Below are 19,999 nucleotides of genomic sequence, written 5' to 3'. Positions count from 1 at the left end.
TGGAATTATTACAATAGAGGTTATGATAAGAACGTATATGCTTAAAAGTGAATGCCTTGAATACGTAAATTGTAAATTTGCAAAATATTTTCGGATTCAAGATTCAAGTAGTGATGATAATAGAAACAGTAAATGATGTTAGAAGGGGTTGGGGTATGGTCCATCAGGATCATAAGGAACAATGTTTTTTTCCGTAGATTTGATTATTTTCAACGATTACTTCATGTTGTTTTGTTATGTCACGAAGCATTTTATGATGTTATGATGCCTAAACAGTGATAACTGAGAGTAGTGATAGCGAGATCTGAGGGTTTAACACAAGAAAATTCGACAAGTCTGCATTGCCCTCAAAGCCGAACAAAAGAATTATTTTATATTGCCTGTCCCATGCGAAGCTGACCATTACATAGCAGTTTACCCTCAGCGAAAATGATCAATTACATGAAGAACAATTTCGGTTCATTTTACATGAGTTCTTTTATGATATTCAACTTTCGCATGGGACTGGAAATAAACCAGGATACATTGGATGCTGCTCCGTAATTCCTTAATTCGGAAACTACTTTGTGATACTCGCAAACTCACAAGTGATTTTTTTTGAGCAACTAGCTTCGGAACCTCTTCACTTGTCGAGAAAATCAGTCAGCAAAACTCGTTACAAAAACACACTTGTGAGTATGCTTTTATCACAAGTTATCTTATGTAATGAATTACTTCCGCAGCATCTAATGTAATCTATTATTTTAAACTTTCCCCAGCTGACACTCTCTGCAGGTCGTTTAAATTACCGAGATGGTCCTTTCTTTGTTGAAAAATGCCCCCATTACGCAAAACTTAAATTTTGTTCTCAAGTAAATCGTTTACAAGAATTCAATTCACCTACCACACTCATCAATATTTTTTTTCAAATAATTTTAATTGAACACAAAGAGAAAAGATTCCTGAGGCAATATGGAAGTTAAATCGCTCCCAATTTCCCTTTGAAACATCTCAAACTTTTGTTAATAAAGAAAACATTCTCCTTTGTAACTGTCGCTCACAACAACAAAAAAAAACCAAAAGTTTTATAAGACTTTCATCTTAGCGCAGAGGTAGAGTTGATAAACTTCCAACATAAAATGCAATTTTAAAAGAATTATTGCGAATTAAAGCCATAAATTATCAACTTCCAACCAAATTAAAAACGGAGTTTTCGAGAACAAGTTCTTTTGTATAAAATGTGGAATTTTTTCTCGTTCAATTCAGTCAAGCCAAAATGATCCAACGAGAATGTATAGTAATGAACTCATAAAGTGAAGACAAAAGAAATGGAACTGGTTTTGTCTTAATTATTTTAATCATTATTCTAAATTACTTCTACAGTATCAGACTGTGATTTGTGCGGTTCGGATGAGCATTACATCGCGATGATTCAAAGAGAATCAAAGGGTCATAACTCTTGAGAAATCGTAACTCCATTCTAAGGTAGCGTAATTACCGGTTTTTTTCGTCAACTGTAGCTTCTAAGAAGTTATTGACTTACGTCAGAAAATGTGTCTTTACGAAATGTTCACAAAGGGCGGAAAATGCAGCAATGCAGAGCGAAGGGGATCCCGTAATTCATTCGAGTTACGTTTTTTTATCGCTGAACTATAAGCCATTGTTTCCATTTCAAGGGACACATTTTGCATTCTGTTTTGTAAAATACCTCTAACTTCAGAAAACATAGTTTCAAAGCTAAGATTACGACCTCGGTTAGTCATATAACTTCAACCAGAAAACATAGCTAACGCCGACCCGTACGAAACACCTATTTTCTTCTCTGCTGAAAAACTATTCTTCCTTTTAAATCACTTACATTATCCACTCTTTGCCTTGTTATCATATACAATTAAATTGCCGGAGGCAATATAGACAGCCCCGTACGAAGTCAAATTTCATAAATTCCTATTTAAACAGCTATATACCGCTATATTTACCTATATTTCACTGTAAATAAACATTTCACAGAGGAATATGCTATTATATAGCTCTATATGCCTGTATATAGCTCAATATAGCTGTATATAGGTATATATAGATGTCCATATATGGAATCCCTGAAACCCTCACACTTAACACATTATTTCCATGTTAACAGAAACTCTCTAAGTATCATTTTTCCCACTTTATATCGTTTTACTAAAATCCAATATGGCCGCCGGCAGCCATTTTGTTAGGAGACCGGAAATAGTACCGACGCTTTACATTCGTTAATACCTTTCAAACAAAAAAAAATTCATGAAATTCGGTCAAAATTTACTCGAGATATTGTCAAAATACACCACGTTCACTGTACTTCCGAGTAGCCAGATAAGAGCTCACTCCAAGAGACCTAGCTCACGCTCCGGAGAACACAATTTCATAAAAAAAAAATTCCCTGATTGGTACGGTCAATACCTATCTAATAAAGCTAAAACAGACGAAATATGTTCAAATGTGGCCGACCTACAAGCAAAAACTGCTTGCCGCCCTGTGCCTGTTCCACACCAAGGGGTCTAACTCACGAGTCGGTCATCCGATTTCCATAAACTTTTTTTTTGTCGATCGGTATTGTAAATACCTTTTATTTGACGTATCACTTACAAGTTTAACGTTTAAATGTCCGGAGATATCTTCGAAAAACCGTAAAGCACTTATTGGGCCACAGCTCGGGAGGGGTCGATCCAAAATCACTCATCTTCGAACTTAGCCTGTCTTTTGACATTACCAAACGGGAAAAAAAGAATTTTCAAAATCGGATGCGTTTTACTAAAGTTATCGTGCAGACAGACAGACGGACAGACGGACAGACAGACGGACATTTTTTTTTCCCGGATTTGGCATCTCTAGACAACCACAATAGGTTTCCCCTTACTCAGGGAGTCCAATTCGACGTGTTACAAACGTATGCGTAAACCTATAAGACCCCAGTACTTCGTACGGGTCTAAAAATCCACGATAACTGATGAAATCTATAGTCATATGTTATCGACAGCAAGAACAGAACAAAGTTATGAGCTCCGGTTAACGTGTCCTCGTACTGTAAGATGTATGTTAAAATGAATGAAGTACAAGATTTTAATTCGAACATTAGAAACGATACTATGAACAAAGTGAGTAACAGATTTAACATCGCGATAAATCTGTCGTTTCAAAGACGGTGTTAAAAGAAGTAATGGGCCACTGTAAAAATTTGTTATCACTTCGGAAACACACTGAAATTTCGATCCATCCTGTATTTCTACATTTCAAAGATTCAATTCAATTCCTTATCGTTGCTACTAATACAGTTTGGTTCAGAAATGATTAAGAATGACCTTAAACTGAAACTATGCACTCGAAAAGGATGTCAGCTCGGACTTCATATAATATCAAGGGTACCCAAATCACCCGACATCCTTTGCAGTTCTAATGGAAACTGACTGTTTCTTGGCTCTCGCATTATAACTTATATGCCGGAAAATATTAGGTTTTCACTTTCTCTAATCTTATCAAGAAATTTCTCGCAATCAGTCACTATTCAAACTGCTTTGCCTGTCGTACAACGTGAGAATATGATTCATTGAACTGAACACGTCAAACTATAGTACGTTGAGTCATAACGTAAAATTGCTCATTGCCTCCACTCATCAAATTCTCATGAAATGGGTAAGCTTCCAACGTTTGAATCACGTTCAAGCGAATATCTTACTAAATAGTTTTCCACTAAAATCAATTGCTTGTAAAATTTTATTTATATGTTCGAGGAATTTCCGTAAAATATTTCTCGAAACGCATTTACCTTTATAGTTCGTTACGACACCCAACGTGTGAACAAACCCAGTCACATATTTTCGTTCGTACGTACTAAATTTTCATTCTTTATAATCATTATTGAATTGAAGTGCAATGGGACGAACTGGGTATCGGAGTGCTGGATATTATAATGTTCAATTGATCGTGTTTTTCTGGTACACACATAGAGATTCATAAAAATTTATGAAAATTCTCGAATCATTAGGTTTACGAGACGATATATTTTCAGTCGTTTAAAGGAATAACTGGCACGTATTTATATATGGTTGGAATGTAATTTAATTCCTTGAAGTACGTACTGGAAACATGTGTAAAGAGGGACTATTCGAATTATTTCTTTGATACTGGTGTCCTCGTTTGTTTGTTGTTGCTTTACGTGAAAAACTCTTGAATGTTATCTTAGTACAATAGAATACCTCGCCTGTAAACCGTCTGTAGTCATTCGGAAAAATGGAAAGAAAAGGCAAAGAACAGGGAAACTGATTTAACGGACCATGAACTATACTTATTGCACTGAAAAATTACAGTATTTGTTAGCATTTTAAAATTTCTAATGCTCACAGACAGTATACATGTCCTTTTTTAAGTAGTAAGAGATGAGTAAACTATGAAATCCTTGATTGTTAAAATATATCGAGATCGATTACAGGTAACGACAGTGAAATTTAGACTTGAATTTGTTTCAGCTGGTCCAGTCATACAAAGAAATTAGTTTTGCAGCTGAGTAACAGCTGATCATCGATTCCCAATCAATTAAAACTATAAATTTAATTTGAGTAGCTGATGGTTTTGTTCCAGACGATATGTATTGATGTACTAAAAACTAATATCCCCACCAGCAGCATTGAACATATTTAATTCAATCCTCAGGTTTATTTTTACTCTTGTGACTACTGCGTCAAGCAGACCCCTCTTGAAAATTGTGTTCTCGTGCTTGGCTCAACACTGTGGTTAACGACATTGATGACAAGAATAAGCGAAGAGCTTTGGCTGACTTGATCTTTTAGAGAAAATTATGTGCAATGAATGAAGTAAAAGCTTTTGAGAATTGGTTCTTCAGAAGAAGTAACAGATGCATAGAGGGATTCTTTTGAAAAACAGCCTACCGAAATCGGGCGTGTTTTCTAGTGGAACTTTTTATAGGTACCTAGAAAGGACTTCGACCCTAGAAGCCAAAACCACTTTCAAAAAAATTCTTCGAAGCTTTTATGGCTGGTGAAAGGTGATCGAAAGCCGAAAATTTGCACTTTTCTTACCAACATTTCTCCAGGTACACGAGCCGTAAAGGGTCGTGTGGGGTGACATTAGAAAGGTAATCACTTGTACTATTGAGCCGAATAGAGACTCATTGATTTTAAAATTAATCCACACTGAAATATGTGCAGTTGAAGTTTTCAACCGAAAACTTGCACTTTTCTTACCAATATTTCTCCAGTTACACGAGCCGTACATGGTGGTGTGGGGTATCATTTGAAAGGTAATTTTATGTGCTTTTGGGCCAAATAGGGTCTTATTGGGTTTGGATGCATATGCGATAAAATATGGGCACTTAAACATTTCAACTTCTCATATTTCATCGTAGATGCTTTCAAACCCCCATAAGACCCTATTTGGCCTAAAAGCACATAAAATTACCTTTCAAATGATACCCCACACCACCATGTACGACTCGTGTAACTGGAGAAATATTGGTAAGAAAAGTGCAAGTTTTCGGTTGTAAACTTCAACTGCACATATTTCAGTGTCGATGAATTTTAAAATCAATGAGTCTCTATTCGGCTCAATAGTACAAGTGATTACCTTTCTAATGACACCCCACACGACCCTGTAAGGCTCGTGTACCCGGAGAAATTTTGGTAAGAAAAGTGCAAGTTTTCGGTTTTTGATCACCTTTCACCAGCCACTCAAGCTTCGAAGAATTTTTTTGAAAGTGGTTTTGGCTTCTAGGGTCGAAGTCCTTTCTAGGCACATATAAAAAATTCCACTGGAAAATGCGTCCGATTTCGGTAGGCTGTTTTTCAAAAGAATCCCTCATAATCAAACTGTTGCCAGAAGTAAAATAAGCCCAGATCCCAAATCCTTTGTGAACAATCGTTCTATCGACAAATCGATTTCTATTTTACAAAAACAAAATGTAGCAAAAAAGCAACAACTAAAAAAAAGTCGCTGAAAAGAAACAAAAACCGTTTGCATTAAATGAAATTCGATATTGTTTACTGTAGGTATTATAGCTTAAAGCCAACTTCCCAATCAATAGCTCGTTTGCATATATTGCATCACTGGCGGGTAAATATATTATGCAAAATTATCATATTTTAATATGTATAATGAATGCATATAATTCCCGGTGGAAATGATTCAAAATGCTATTTCAGTTATTGAAAACAGAAACAAACAGAAACCAGTCAATTATTGCTATTAGGAACATTCATGGATTTGTGACCTGAATGGATAAAATTGTACGCGGAGTTCAGGTTTCGGTCGTTATCACAATTTCGTTACAACAATTGTAACACAACCATTCAATTACCTACTTCTGGTATGATTATACAGTGAGAGTCAACATTTAGGTTGCAATTTTTAGTTTCGGCTTCAGCTGTTCGTTTGCTCTGTTTTCTCATGTCAGTGTGAATAACTGCGCTTTCTCATTCAATCGTACGTGTAGAGGGAGATGTACGATTACACAGGTATGAAAACATCAAAGCGATCAGCTGAAGCAAACGCATATGAAAGTTCAACCTTTACAGTGAATTTGCTTGTATGCCTCAGTCCTCAGTGTTCCAATTAGTCGGCCTAAAAATATTTATTTAGACTGTTAGGAAGTTTTATGTGTCCTACGTTTGCTTTTAATAAGTTATGCGATTGCTATATCACTGCGCAATAACATAAAATACATGATGCACGCTTGTTCACCTGGCTGACAAATATCAGATGATGTAGATGCGTAACTACTATTCCATTTATGAACCCAGATGTGCATAAATTACTGAATCATGCTGAAAAAGCTACGACTGGTAACGATAAAAGGGTAGATTCTAATCCGGAAAAGCTAATCAACATTTCAATGAATTATTAAAAACGAACCCGTCGACCATTCATGAATATAAGTTCTCTCAGTTAAGCAGATTTTTGTGGCTGGACTCATCGTGAAACTATAAACCATTTTTTGTTGTACACATAAAAATGTAAAACCTTCGGTTTGGGTTTGCATTTAAAAACATTACCACTACCGCATACACACACACAGTTTTCGAAAATTTTAAACTCTAAAACTGTTCGCTGTGTTAACATGATTATAGCAGAATAAACAAAGTAAATTAAATTCAAGCACAACTTAATTATGCCGTGGTTTTCCCTATTAATTTATCAAAATTGTTTGGTTTTTTCATACAATACACACACTCTGCACAGACACAAAATGTTGTCCCAGTAGTTTTCCTTGTGGACGAAACGTAAGCGACTAGGATAAATGTATGTTTACATGTGTATAGGGTAACGGCAGCGGTTACTAGTCTATTTCTGTAAGAATTTCCGTATTGTGGTGAGGAATAGTTGCGCAAAACCGAAAAATTTTCTATTCAGAAATGCCAATCTACTACTTCTACTGTTGCACCTTCTCCTTCTGTTGCACCTTCTTCTTCTGTCGTACCTTCCTCTTCTGTCGCACCTTCTCCTTCTGCTTACCACCCTCTTCTTCTTCTACTTGTTTTTTTCTCCTGAATATCATTATCATCAATTCCTTCTACTTCAACTCCTTCTTCACTTTTTTTCTGGAGCACGTAACTGGTGCTGTTACCCTATACACGGTGTGCAAATTGCAAATAGAAATTTTTCTACATTCAGATGAAGACATCGTAAGACGACGTAATTCTCAGCAAAGATGAAGAGCGGATGCATTGTTATTATTAAGGCATTAGAGGAATAGCTGAATTATTGTTATCATGGAACCATATGTTACTTGAGACATTGCACACAAAACTTTCAAAACATTCAGCGATCATATTCATACATACTCTCTCGTATATCTTATTATGAATTATGTGCATATTTCACTTGAAGATATGGAAGTAAATATCGAAATAAATACGTAGCTTGTGTAATAGCGACTAAGATAGGCAGCATATACTTATACACATACATATAATGTGTTTGGAAGTACTTGTTCCTGGCTTTGTGTCGTTTAAAGGGATGATTTATTTGTTTCAATGTGAAATATGACACTGAGTAAATTTACATAAATTTTTGGCTCCCAGTGTAGACAAGAATTTGGAACGATATTCATATTTAAGATTGTATCAGAATTTCGCTTTATTATATCTTTTGGATGTTTAAAACTGTTTGGTAAACATACAAATAACAAAATGTAATATTCGTTGTGTTGTCGGCATTTCGGTTTTTATGAGCGACTGACTGATAAGGCATTTTCCGAATTTAACTTTATTAAATTTTCGTGAACGCTTCTTCTATGCTTTAAGAAATTGAGAGTAAAAATTGACGGTAACATACGGTTGTACGGTGATTGAAAAATGTTTCGAGTAACACGCTGAATGAAACCTGACCTGATGATTAATTTTGCCTTTTTTTTGCTACAAAACAGCAGACAGCTTCTTTTTATTCAATAAACATTTTTCAAAAGTTTTTCCATTCAAATTTCGTTTCTATTCACAGGCCCGGACAAGGTACCATAAAAGCACGTCGGGCGTTCTACTTGCAGGAGGGCGAAAATTCTACTTGGAAGATGATATAGGATTTTTAAGTAAAAAAAAATACTTTCGGGATTTATCCGATTAGTCCATATGGTCAGTCCGGGCCTGGGTACGAATATATCTGGTTTTTCTGTGAGTGGAAATATTTTACATTAATCAAGAACCTCGAAGAAAATGCTTTGACTTGACAAGATAAAGAAAGAAAAACCATAAACCATTTTCAAATTATTATCTCCAGTCAGTATTTACTATCATAGTGTGCGAATAAGCATACACATTTCCATATAATATAGCGTTTACTATCACTGTTTTTATAATATTTCTCACATTGATGTCTGCGCTGCAACAACATCAGACCGTTTCTTTAAAGGATTATTATCTCAAGAAATTTTTCTCCGTAATTTTATTGTGTTTCAGCTAATAGTGTTGTACTTGACTAACTCGAGAACTGTAATAGGATTGGACGGTTACGTTTTATATAGAATGGAAGACATTTGAAATACGATAAGCTGAACAAAAGTTTGTTTAAAACTTCACAAAATTAGAAGATATTTTGTGCGAAAGACTGAAATAGTATTTTTTACAATCCTATATATCATTTGTTGTCGACAACGACTTGGCAACGACAACGGCTCGGCTTATTTGTGTTATTTTATGGTAAAATTAATGTTGAAATGAAGTACTAGATTTTGTTTACAATCTGTCGCAAGTCGCAAAAACTCGAAGTTCGCGGAAGGTCGCCACCGACATATTTTGCATAAAAACATAAGACACCCGACACACGCTCTATTCCATTTGATCAAGAATGATCCATAAACTTGAAAGCTTTCCCGTAAATACTGCATACACAGTCTGAGCAGTAATAACCCTAAGTTTAATGATTTTACATCTAGAATTTTCACTCAATTGCAATGTTGAATTCAGTAATGACATTCAACACAAGTAATTGTATGCTGGCGAAATCAACTTGACAGAAACTTGTTCAGACCTAATGGACTTTGTGTACGAGAAGCTAAAATTATGGTTTAACTGGCTTTCAAGCAAACGATTTGTTAAAGAGCGAGCATACATTTGCAAATGAAATTTAATCACCAAGACCATTGTCGGGAGTATTCAACATGACAAGTGATTATAAAATTTTCTGCAATCACAAGACACCTGTTAATAGACCGTCCAACATGTTGCTGTTTTACACCGTGTAATTATCTAAATGAAACTTCATTCCAGAGTGTAACTGGGATAAATTCATCAAATTAAAAATGTAATCCAGCATTGCAGACGTCGGCCGTGAACCACATTTGTGTATAAATAGCTTCATTCTTCGAATAAGAACGAAATAAGGAAATAAATTTCTTCGAAATTGCATCATTTTCCACCTTATTAGGTAATCCAATCTTATAAATTGAAAGAAAGCCTTTCCCATCAATTTAAAAAAAAAATAGGAAGAGAACGGAATTCCTTCGTGTAACTCTAAACTACCTAATTCTTTTGAAAAATTACTGCAATTAGCTTAAAACAAACGGAAGGTAATAAATACACGTTGTTCTTCTCTTGTGTGTGGCATAGTGTAGTTATTCGGAAAATAATTTGAAAATAACAGAAAAAAAGCATCACACACCTGCTCGACTTCGAGCTTAATTACTTAATTAATGTTTGAGAGCACGAATTATTAAAGTAAAAATTTATGGAAAAAAGAGAGCTTCGTGGATCTGACAGTTATGTGCGAAGCTAAGCGTATACCTAATCGAATTTATGAGTTCGCCTGTGTCCATTTATTTTTTTTTTAACTTTACAAAGCAAAAACAATGTTTCTCTTGCAGAAGACTACGTGTAATGTTTAATATAATTCGACCTTCCAAAGTTTTCGCTGTACACAGAGGTCACTTTCTATTAAGTAACTGCAAGAATTACGACTACAAGTGTTTTGTATGTAAGAACAAATGAAGTAGAAGATCTAGCACGTATGAGGTGTATGGTTTCAACGTAGAAAGACATCGAAATGTTTCCATTAAATTGTAAGTGAAGAAATCCGAATACCACACTTTGCATGAATTAATTACGTTGTTCTCTAGTGGAGCCCAAATATAAGATTTTACGTTCAACCTGACCTGATTTGTATCAGGCTTCGTCATTTTAGGTTTACGTCAAAACTGTTCTGTTCCATCAGATTTGGCAAATAATTTTTGCATGTCCCACGCCCTCAGTTTATTGTCCTCAGCTACGCCTCGGATCAACAATATTCACACGCAAACTATACTTTTCGTCTTTTTATACCTCGTTAGGGGCCATTCATAAAGTGCGCACGCAGTGTGCGGTCATTTTTTCTCCCCCCCCCCGTTTCGCACGCGATTTTCCATATAAAAAGTTCCAATTTCAGACCCCCCCCCTCCCCCCTTAAGTGCGTGCGCACTATTTGAATGGCCCCTTATGTAATAGTTGATTATTTCACCAGTGAAGTAATGACGATGGTATGACAATGTGTCACGATGAGTAAAATTACCTCAGGCTGAAGCCCTCTGATACTTTTACAGTCTTTGACATTTCAAATGTCTCACTGTCAAGTTTTTCTGAGAATTTCATTGTGTCATTGCGAATTCACAATGCCATTCTTTGAAAAAAAATGACAGTGAGACATTTGAAATGTTAAAGCCTGTACTCATCGTGATACGAGATATCAAATTATTGCCCGTGTATGGTGTTTTACTTTAAAGAAAAGGGTTTCCCCTAGTGAGAGAAAGGCAACATTACCACCCTAGTAAAGTAAAAGACTGTTACTAGGCGAAAAGGAGAAGGGAGAAGTGAACTGGAGGAACACCATCAAACTATATCTGAAAGTCATGTTTACGCGTGAATTTGGGTGATGTGAGGCGAAGTCAATAAGATATAAGATAATTTTACTGTTTATTGTTTACTGTTTATTGCCGTTTGTTCAATTAGAACAATCAAGTTTGTTTATCAAGGCACAAGGTTTATTTAGAGGATATCACCTAGGACCTAGTGTTAACCTTATTTCTTGCTTCACAGTTTGCAGATCGTTTCAATTAAGAACTCCATTGCTATGGGAAAATAGGTGGATCAACAATATTGTACAACGGTTCCACTGTGGTTATGGTTTATTATACTTAAAATTTGCTAAAACATTGAACCAGTAGGGAAACTCATATTATGCCACTAAATTTAACAAGGGCATTCAACAAAGAACACCGGCACCTGTACAAAGGAAACGTATAAAAATCATTTTTAACCCCTCGTCAACAGAGACGTCAGAGACCCGATTTTAAAATATATCTCAAAAGCACAACAAAAGTCAACCAAAAAAAATCCCTTAAAAATAGGCCTAACACGACGTAAAAAAAACTATTTTTTTAAACGGATCCAACGGATCCACAAGTATTTTCATTAGCAACATTGGCGATAAGCTAACATAAGCTTTATATCCGCTCAATCGTTTTTTTTCCTGCTGTGTTTTTGTTGTTGATGTTAATGTAATAGACACATCTGTGCTATACATAATCATATATAGCGCTACTGTTAGGACCGTTGGCTCTTGACTATCACAAAAATCGATGCCATGCATTAATCAAGAGTTAAAATGTATACAAAAACGGTAAATAAACTATTTATATTGTCACATAACGGTACGTAATATGTATGAACAGAGCACCATAAGCAGCAAATAATATAGAGGTTGTTTTTGTTGTTGGCCAAAACAAAATTCCGTGCTGGTCAGCAATATTCAACAACTCGGTTCGGAATCGGTATTTGAAGCTTACCCTATCATTACCCTTTAATGTCCCATGTTTAAATAAAGAATAGAGAATGAACAGAATTAGCCTGAAAGCGCCATCCACCATTGAATATGCGAGCTCTACAAAAATTTATTATTTAACGGGAAAATATTAACATTGAACATGACCAATTATTATATCGTTCATTCTAAATATTATGTGTTACAACAACATCCATTAAAACGATAAATTTATTAAAACCAAAAAAAAAATGTTTTTTTTTTGTTGGTTCTCTCTGCTTCCCTTCTGAATAACGAAACAAACAAAAAAAAATGGCTAAAAGGGAAAACAGTTTAATTAATGCACATTAATTAATCACCTGGCGGTATAGGGTGCGGCTATCTCTACGTCAAGTCATTTATTGATGATTCGCTATGAATTTGTCCAAATCTATTATGAATGGAGATGATGATGATGACGGTGACGAATGCGACATTGATGTTAACATATTGTTTGGCATTTTTCGAACCAATTGTTGTCATTATTATGACGGTAATGCCATCATTAACCACATTAACAATGAGTTTATGTATCGGGAGAAATTATTTTTTTAATTTTTTAAATTTATTTATTTCCGCTATGCACTGCGCTCTCAACGCCTTTAATTTTGTCAGTCAGAAATATTGCAAAGCGTTTTTCATTTATTTAGATTCGCAATTCGAGATTGACATCACGGGTTCTAGAGTTTGATTCGAATTTATTTTAAAATATGTCAACCTGTTATTTATGACTGGAAGTGCCTATCATCATGCAATTAATGGTTCGCCTTTTTATTAAAAAAAGAAAACAATTTTTATCGGTTGTTTTAAAGTAAATAAAAATGTTTTAGGACGGTAAATTGGTGTGGTCGAAGGGTACGTTCCTTGCAATATATGGTCACCACCACACTTCAACGACGTTGACCGTGGAACTGTTCATGTGTTCATTTATTGTTATGGTCGGGATATAATGCCAAGGTTGACATTACTTGAGATACAAGATTTAGTGTTAGAGGTATCTTTACCACCGTTTACCACCCTCAACAATTATTGCTGAATCGGCCATGTCATTTGGTATCAACAACAAAGCCAATAATAAGCATTTTGGATAAAGCGGTCGTATACACATAGTATAATGTATGTCAAAGCAAATGAAGTAAAAGATTTTCTTCCATATGAAAAAACGTAATAGTTTTGTTGTGGAAGCGAAAGACACCTTAGATGGTATAGTTTATGAATGTTGAACCATGTCAATGCAATAAGTTGAAGTTGAACATATGGAGGAATCTGGAATCATACTTAAGACTTTATTTGTTTAATTAACAATTAGCCAGTTTAGCCTTTCAGAAACAGCAAGCATATTACCATATAATTATCGAATCTGTTACTTCTATTGTTTACAGTATAGCCTGGTGTTCGATACAAAATCTGTTACTTCTTTGATTTAACAGTACGTTTCGCTATTATAAGAGGACACTTTCTTAGCTGTTTCTGAAAGGTTAAAGCTGACAATATGTGTTAGCCGATCTGCTGATGAAATGATATGAAAGTTTACTTTCATTTCATTTGTGATTCACTAGACTTGTACATGTAAAAGGGTATGACCTATAGAGGTTCGTCATTTCATTGCCACTGTCGCCATAGCCTGATGAGATGTGGTATTTTTAAACAGCATTATTAAATGCAAAGCATCTCACGGTACCAGACACAGTTTTCGTTTAACAATATGCAGACAATGCCCAAACAAACAATAAATTTCTGACATATTATCGAGATCAATTCCATGGAATTTAAATGTTTGCACATCCAGCATGAATTGCAGGTTGATTAAATGTGACGAAAAGTATTTACATGCTTCTGTCGACAAATTCGACAGAGCTTGTCATAATGCAAATTTTACAGAAATTTTCCATAACAAATCCACTGCAAGTTTTCAATTCAAGTATTTGAAATGCATAGAAAGAATTTCAATTTCCTTCAGCATAATAGGAAAGTTTAACTGAAGGACATGAATTGAATTTTTCAAGTTTGTCGGAATTTTCAACAATTCGCGTTGTGCAGTTCATTTTCATCCAAAATTTAAGTGCTTGGAAGTTGTACGATTTCGTTAATGCATTGCATTTATAGAATCATAGAAATCAACGGTAACGTATGCTTTCATTCGAAATGGTATGGTCATATCGGGTTTGTAAATTAATTGCTTTAATCAGGCTTCGATGACTGAAAAGGGTTTCTCTTTGCAAGAACTTACTTGGATAACGAAAGCGTGACACAGAAACAAATGTTTGCTAAATTATGTCGTGGTCCTTTGTCTTTTAAAATCTATTAAAACGAACTTTTCAGAGGCGGACTGGTGTCGAAATCTGGCTACCCCAAATGCAGAACAATATCAAATTCTACTGCTATGTAACTCGACACCAGGTTGCATTCGTGGATTCTAAGATTTAAAACAAAGGAGGTAGGCTGGTGCTTAAACTAGTGTGAAAGCAACTGATTTCGGTAAAGTGGATTCATTGTCTTAGAACGGCCAAAAAATTCGGATAAAAAACAATATTTTTCCAACTTCGGAGATCTTCTACCAGCAACCAGGTGTGGCTCGAGACTGTGTGAGGCCTGTTTTGAGGTCTACTGGCAAAGACCTTTCAAACCATGCATATATCCATCCCAGACGAAGTGGGTCCGATTTTGATAGGTGGATTTTCAAAAGAATCCCTCTAGTCATCTTATATAGAACCTAATTTAGGGGAATTAAATTCCAGAAAATTCTCGTTTTATCTTTTTCTCTGAAATAACAATAGATCGAAAGGTCTGTAGCCACGTAGCCACCTGGCCTTAAGACAATTTTAAAGAATTTGTATCTATATTCTGATGATCAGATCTTTGAACCGAGGATTCACTCAGAATTCTCGTTTATCGGAAATTAGGAACTATTTTGAATTCTAAGAGTTCTAGATGATATTGACATAAAGAGGATTTATCACATCAGTTCAGGTGCCAGATCACTCTAGTACACGAATGGCAGTTTTGACTAATGTCATGGTATCTTTGGTTGTACTTTTCTTTTGTTTTGACAAAAAATGGAGTAGCTTACAGTCTTAACATTCTGAGACCAGCCTCTTACGGAATTTTAGTTTATCATTGTTTTTAAATGGTTTTAACCCTGGGAAATGTTTAAAACGTCAAATGTTAGGACGTCAAATGTCAAATGACAGGGGGCAGCCACGTCAACACGTATATCGATTGTTGTCATTTCATTTCTCGTCAAAGTGTTTGTTTTGAAATGAGTGAATGCCTGTTTATGAAATCAGTTCTAAATGCATTTCCAACCAATTCGTTTGTATTAGGGGTATATTAATTACTGTTTGACATGTTAAACATTGGTAAACGAAAACAATACCGAAAAACTGACATTTTCTAAATTGGCTGGTTTTAAAATGTCAGTCACTGTACCTTTGCAAAATTTATGATTATTCACCGCTTGTGAAAATCCGATAATAAGAATTGAATCTCAAGGATATAAAAAAAGGATCTGTTTTAATTTGTTAAATCGAAAAAATTGAAATAAATCTATTACCGGGACATTCAGTAAATATTTTAAAAGACAAAAAAAATCGTTTCAGAGGGATTCTTTTGAAAAGCAGAAGACCGAAATCGGACGCATTTTCTATTTAAAATTCACCCACACTGAGATATGTACAGTTGAAGTTTTCAACCGAAATAAGACTGAAAACTTACACTTTTCTTACAGAAATTTGTCGAGGTACACGAAACGTACATGGTCGTGTGGGGTGTCATTAGAAAGGTAATTGCATGAAATTTCATATAAAAAATTCCGATAGAAAATGCGTCCGATTTCGGTCTTCTGCTTTTCAGAAGAATCCCTCGATATTCATCGATAAATTAATCCTTGAAAAAATTCAATATTCTGCCAAACGAAATTTAACCGTTATAGACACAAAAGTCTCATGAATATTTTATGTGCAAATATTCAATTAAACGAAACCAATATGGTAAAATGAAATGGATCCATAAAATAAATAAATTTTTATTTCAAGCAATTATAATCGGACTGGTCGCTGTGCTAACAAAATTATGAATCCGCCGCTTTTCGGCCACTTAAATTAATTGCTTTCCATCTGTAAAAACGTTTCTCGTTTTTTTTTTCATTTTATTTTTCTTATGGTTTTTTCCCCGAGTGGGAATTCACACGTGCTCAAAACAGTTGTGATACAACATCTCCGTTTAAAATAACTTCTTCTGTCTCAACAAACCAAAGAGAAGTCGATTTATACAAATATAAAAAAAAGTGAAATTGATAATTGCGTGGGGAAACCGAATACATTTTTCACGAAAAATGTTTATAAAATGCAAAAAGTCATCGATTTGTCTCGCATACTTTCGACCGAAAATACTGGTGTACGTTTTATACAGACTCTGTAACTTTAGGATTCAAAGAGAAGAGAAAAAAAAAATGGCACAACACTGACACCGTGTACCGTGAAAAACGAACGTATCTCTGGCATGAGATTGTGAATAAAATTGTTTTGCTTTTTTTATTGTTTTTATCAATCATTGCGGGGCTTTTTTTTACTGTTTTTATTACTCTCCCACATCTATGTGAAGTGTGCGGAGGACTCAACTATACTCAACATTTTATTATGCCAACACACAAAAATAATTGTATTGCATTGCGCGTACACACCCGTCTATCTAATTGACATCCCGAACATAATTTTCCATTTTCAGATTCTTTTTTTTTTGTCTGCTGTGTGTATCCACACACAAACCGTCTTCCACCACACGGAACATTTTTCACTCAATTGAAGACGCATGCGTCGAACTGATAATGAAAATCTCAATAGCTAAAGAGATCAATTGTCAGAAGAAAAAATTTGTATACAAACGGATGTTGTGTGCGAGTGTTTTGAAAAGAAAATTAAAAATATTTTTTTCTTTCTCAATTTTTCCAACGAAAACTCGTTTTTTTTTGTATACACACCAGTTAGCAGTTAAGTAAGTGCCGACCGAAGACTATTAGGAAAAAAATATAAATTTTATGCGTAAGAAATACCAACGCAATATTGTATGGCATGGATGTGGTCAAGAGTAAATTAGCCGTGCTCATTTATTTGGTATTGTGGATACAATGAAAAATGAACCGTTCAGGAAAAACATTGCCCTCGCATCTTCTTTCTATTAGAAATGTTTGTTACGTTTAGCTAAACGAGAACCAATTCCATTCAAGGTTGCAAAACTTTTCTTATCACGATGACGAGATGAGGGTGATGTTGTTTTTGCTTACTCATTTGAATATTGCGAATGATGCTCTCAAATGTGTTCAAAGTATACACACACACACATCCCTTTGTTCGACTTATGCCATTCACAAAATCAAAAGATTGAAATTACATTCCCATTTCGTCGCGTCTGGAATGTGAATCGACTTTGACAATTTTGAATTACCGACACACCGGGGGTTACTATTATGGAGCCGCGTACAATCAAGCTATTTGTGCCGACGGTTATGTAATCTGTTAGTTAGAGCAACACTCCGGCAAGTTGGAGATTCTGGGTTCGGGTCCCAGTCGTGGCACCAAAATTTTATTTCAGATTTCATTTCATTGATTCGATTTCTCTTATAATTTCACTTCAAATTCTATCATCTGTTGTCAACACCGACGGCTAAAATAAACGATGTTGCAATATTTTACAGTAAAATGAATGTCTTAAAACTAATGAAGTAAAAGATTTCGTTTCAATTTGTCGCAAAAACTTTGATCAAACGAAGTAACAGATTCGATAATGATACTGCGGGTTGCGGGAAATGACCAATTTTGTACCAAGACAAAAACAAACTTGGATTTTACTTGTCAATACCAATCAACAAGGTTTGCAGTTTTGCTTGACTTTAGAGACTTTAAACAAAGACAATACGTTCATACCACTCACCCGTCTGTGAAAGGGTAAATAAGGTGGAAACGTGGCGCCACGAACAAAATGTTTGTTTGGTCAAAACAATTCTACAGTCACAGGCCCTATGAACAGACTTTTTTATCACGATTTTTAAACATTCCGCGGAAATATATCAAAACTGGGAGTATTGAAACCATAATTTTGATAAAATTGTTCAAGGTTAAAAAGACAGATTTGTTCACTCTTCATCTTACGGAGAGAATTTTATTCCACTGATAGCTTGTTCAAGCACACTGAGATTTCAGGTTTCGTAATTTATAAACGTACCCAGTACCCTGAACTTCTGGACTATGTATAGCAGAAATGAAGACACCCCGTTAAATAAATAGAACATTATACAATGGTCGCGATATATACCTGTGTAAGTTCACAGAAAGTAATATAAGTCTTCAGATGTTTTATTCACGGAATGCCAGCTATTGAATTGATTTTTGTTGACTTCAAAGCATTTTTAATTACTTTTCTGTCGAAAAAAAAACCATGCTTATGAATAGGTAAACCAACAATTCCATTCGAAATCGTGTAGTGCGGTTAGGAATTGATCGATATTAAGCGAATAGAAGCATTCAGAAATGCTTTATTTGGAATCAGTCTCTGAATAAATGTCGAATTTGAATATGCAACTTAAGCAGATTAAATTCTATTTTGAGTATTCATCATGCCAGTAATTTCAGTTATTCTTTGCTTGACGATGAGTGCATTTGTTTTATAAAATCCGAATTTGACTTCAAGATTAGCGCAAACAATTTCAGTTTGATATAAATGACCTCGTACACCAGCCACTCCACGAGCTGAAAGCGAGCGACACATACATTAGAGTAGATAAACAAAGCCAACCGTGGCCTAGGCGCTTGTCTCTCCTGTCCCACAGTTTAATTTTCTGCTGTTTTGTCAATAAAGCATGAAACATTGCGTAGACTAAAACTTCAGCTTGGTATACTTAAGAGAAACAGGGCCGGACTGGCTACTAAAAAGCGATCTTGTGGAATGTAGTAAAAGACGCTCGAAGTGAGGAAAAGAAACGCTTTAAAAAGGCGCCAATATAGGAAATTGAATTTAAAATACAAAGGGCGCACTTGTCATTTTCCATGTCGCCAGTTCGGGCTTGAAGAGGAATTATCAACGTTAACGTTAAATGTGGCACAGAAACATCTGAAATGACTTCATTTTTGCTGGTCTCGTTGGTCGAGTTGGATAGGTGCTGGACGAGGTTGCTAGTTCAAGCCCAGCTGCGGACATTATGATCGATGTCTGGTATTCACTAAATAGGAATTATCAAATGCCAGTACCTTATTTCATCTTAAAGATCCTACCCTTGAGGGCGCAGAAATAAAACACATAAGTCGTTGAAGAGACCATTTGGCGAATCTGCTACTTCCTTTGTTTAAAGCATTGTCTACGGCTTTTGATACGAAATCTATTACTTCATTCGTTTTAGCGTACGTTTCACTTTATAAGACCGTATTTACTGCAGGTTTATTTGTTTATTTTTGTCATTATAGTCGATAACAGATGCAGTTTCTGAAATGATAAATTTTCTATATGTGCTCCAAGTGTCGAACTTTATTATTTGCGCTCTATTTTCAGGTGATATAACTTCACTCTGTGGTAAAATATCCATGAAATTTCGTAGCTGTAAAGTTGGTTCCCTATGAAATGGAGCGTTGACATTATTAATTTTATGACAAAATGTACTAGAAATATAACGAAACTATTCGAAAATCTACTACATTTGACCATAAGTTTCCAAACAGCATTT

General features: G+C 35.1%; 1 protein-coding gene and 1 long non-coding RNA gene across 8 annotated transcripts in view; both read right to left on the bottom strand.

Annotated features, from left to right (window-relative positions):
- Positions 1–19,999, bottom strand: part of LOC119076402 (small conductance calcium-activated potassium channel protein) — a 202,916-nt gene that overhangs the window by 84,357 nt on the left and 98,560 nt on the right. Inside the window, exon 1 of one of the 7 annotated variants that reach the window (XM_037183126.1) lies at positions 12,609–12,977. The exons of the other annotated variants lie outside the window; for them this stretch is intronic. The gene's annotated coding sequence lies outside the window, so the exon portion shown is untranslated. Of the gene's footprint in view, positions 1–12,608; positions 12,978–19,999 lie in introns of those variants that run through there. 7 annotated transcript variants of the gene reach the window in all.
- Positions 703–19,695, bottom strand: LOC119076416. Its single transcript, XR_005087619.1, has 3 exons — positions 19,684–19,695; positions 16,697–16,701; positions 703–735 (listed from the first exon to the last, which is right to left on the bottom strand). It is a non-coding gene; the product is annotated as an uncharacterized LOC119076416 (long non-coding RNA).

Source organism: Bradysia coprophila, unplaced genomic scaffold (genome assembly GCF_014529535.1).
Source record: "Bradysia coprophila strain Holo2 unplaced genomic scaffold, BU_Bcop_v1 contig_232, whole genome shotgun sequence".
In the NCBI taxonomy this organism is placed as follows: domain Eukaryota; kingdom Metazoa; phylum Arthropoda; class Insecta; order Diptera; family Sciaridae; genus Bradysia; species Bradysia coprophila.
This window is presented reverse-complemented; position numbering and strand designations above follow the sequence as displayed.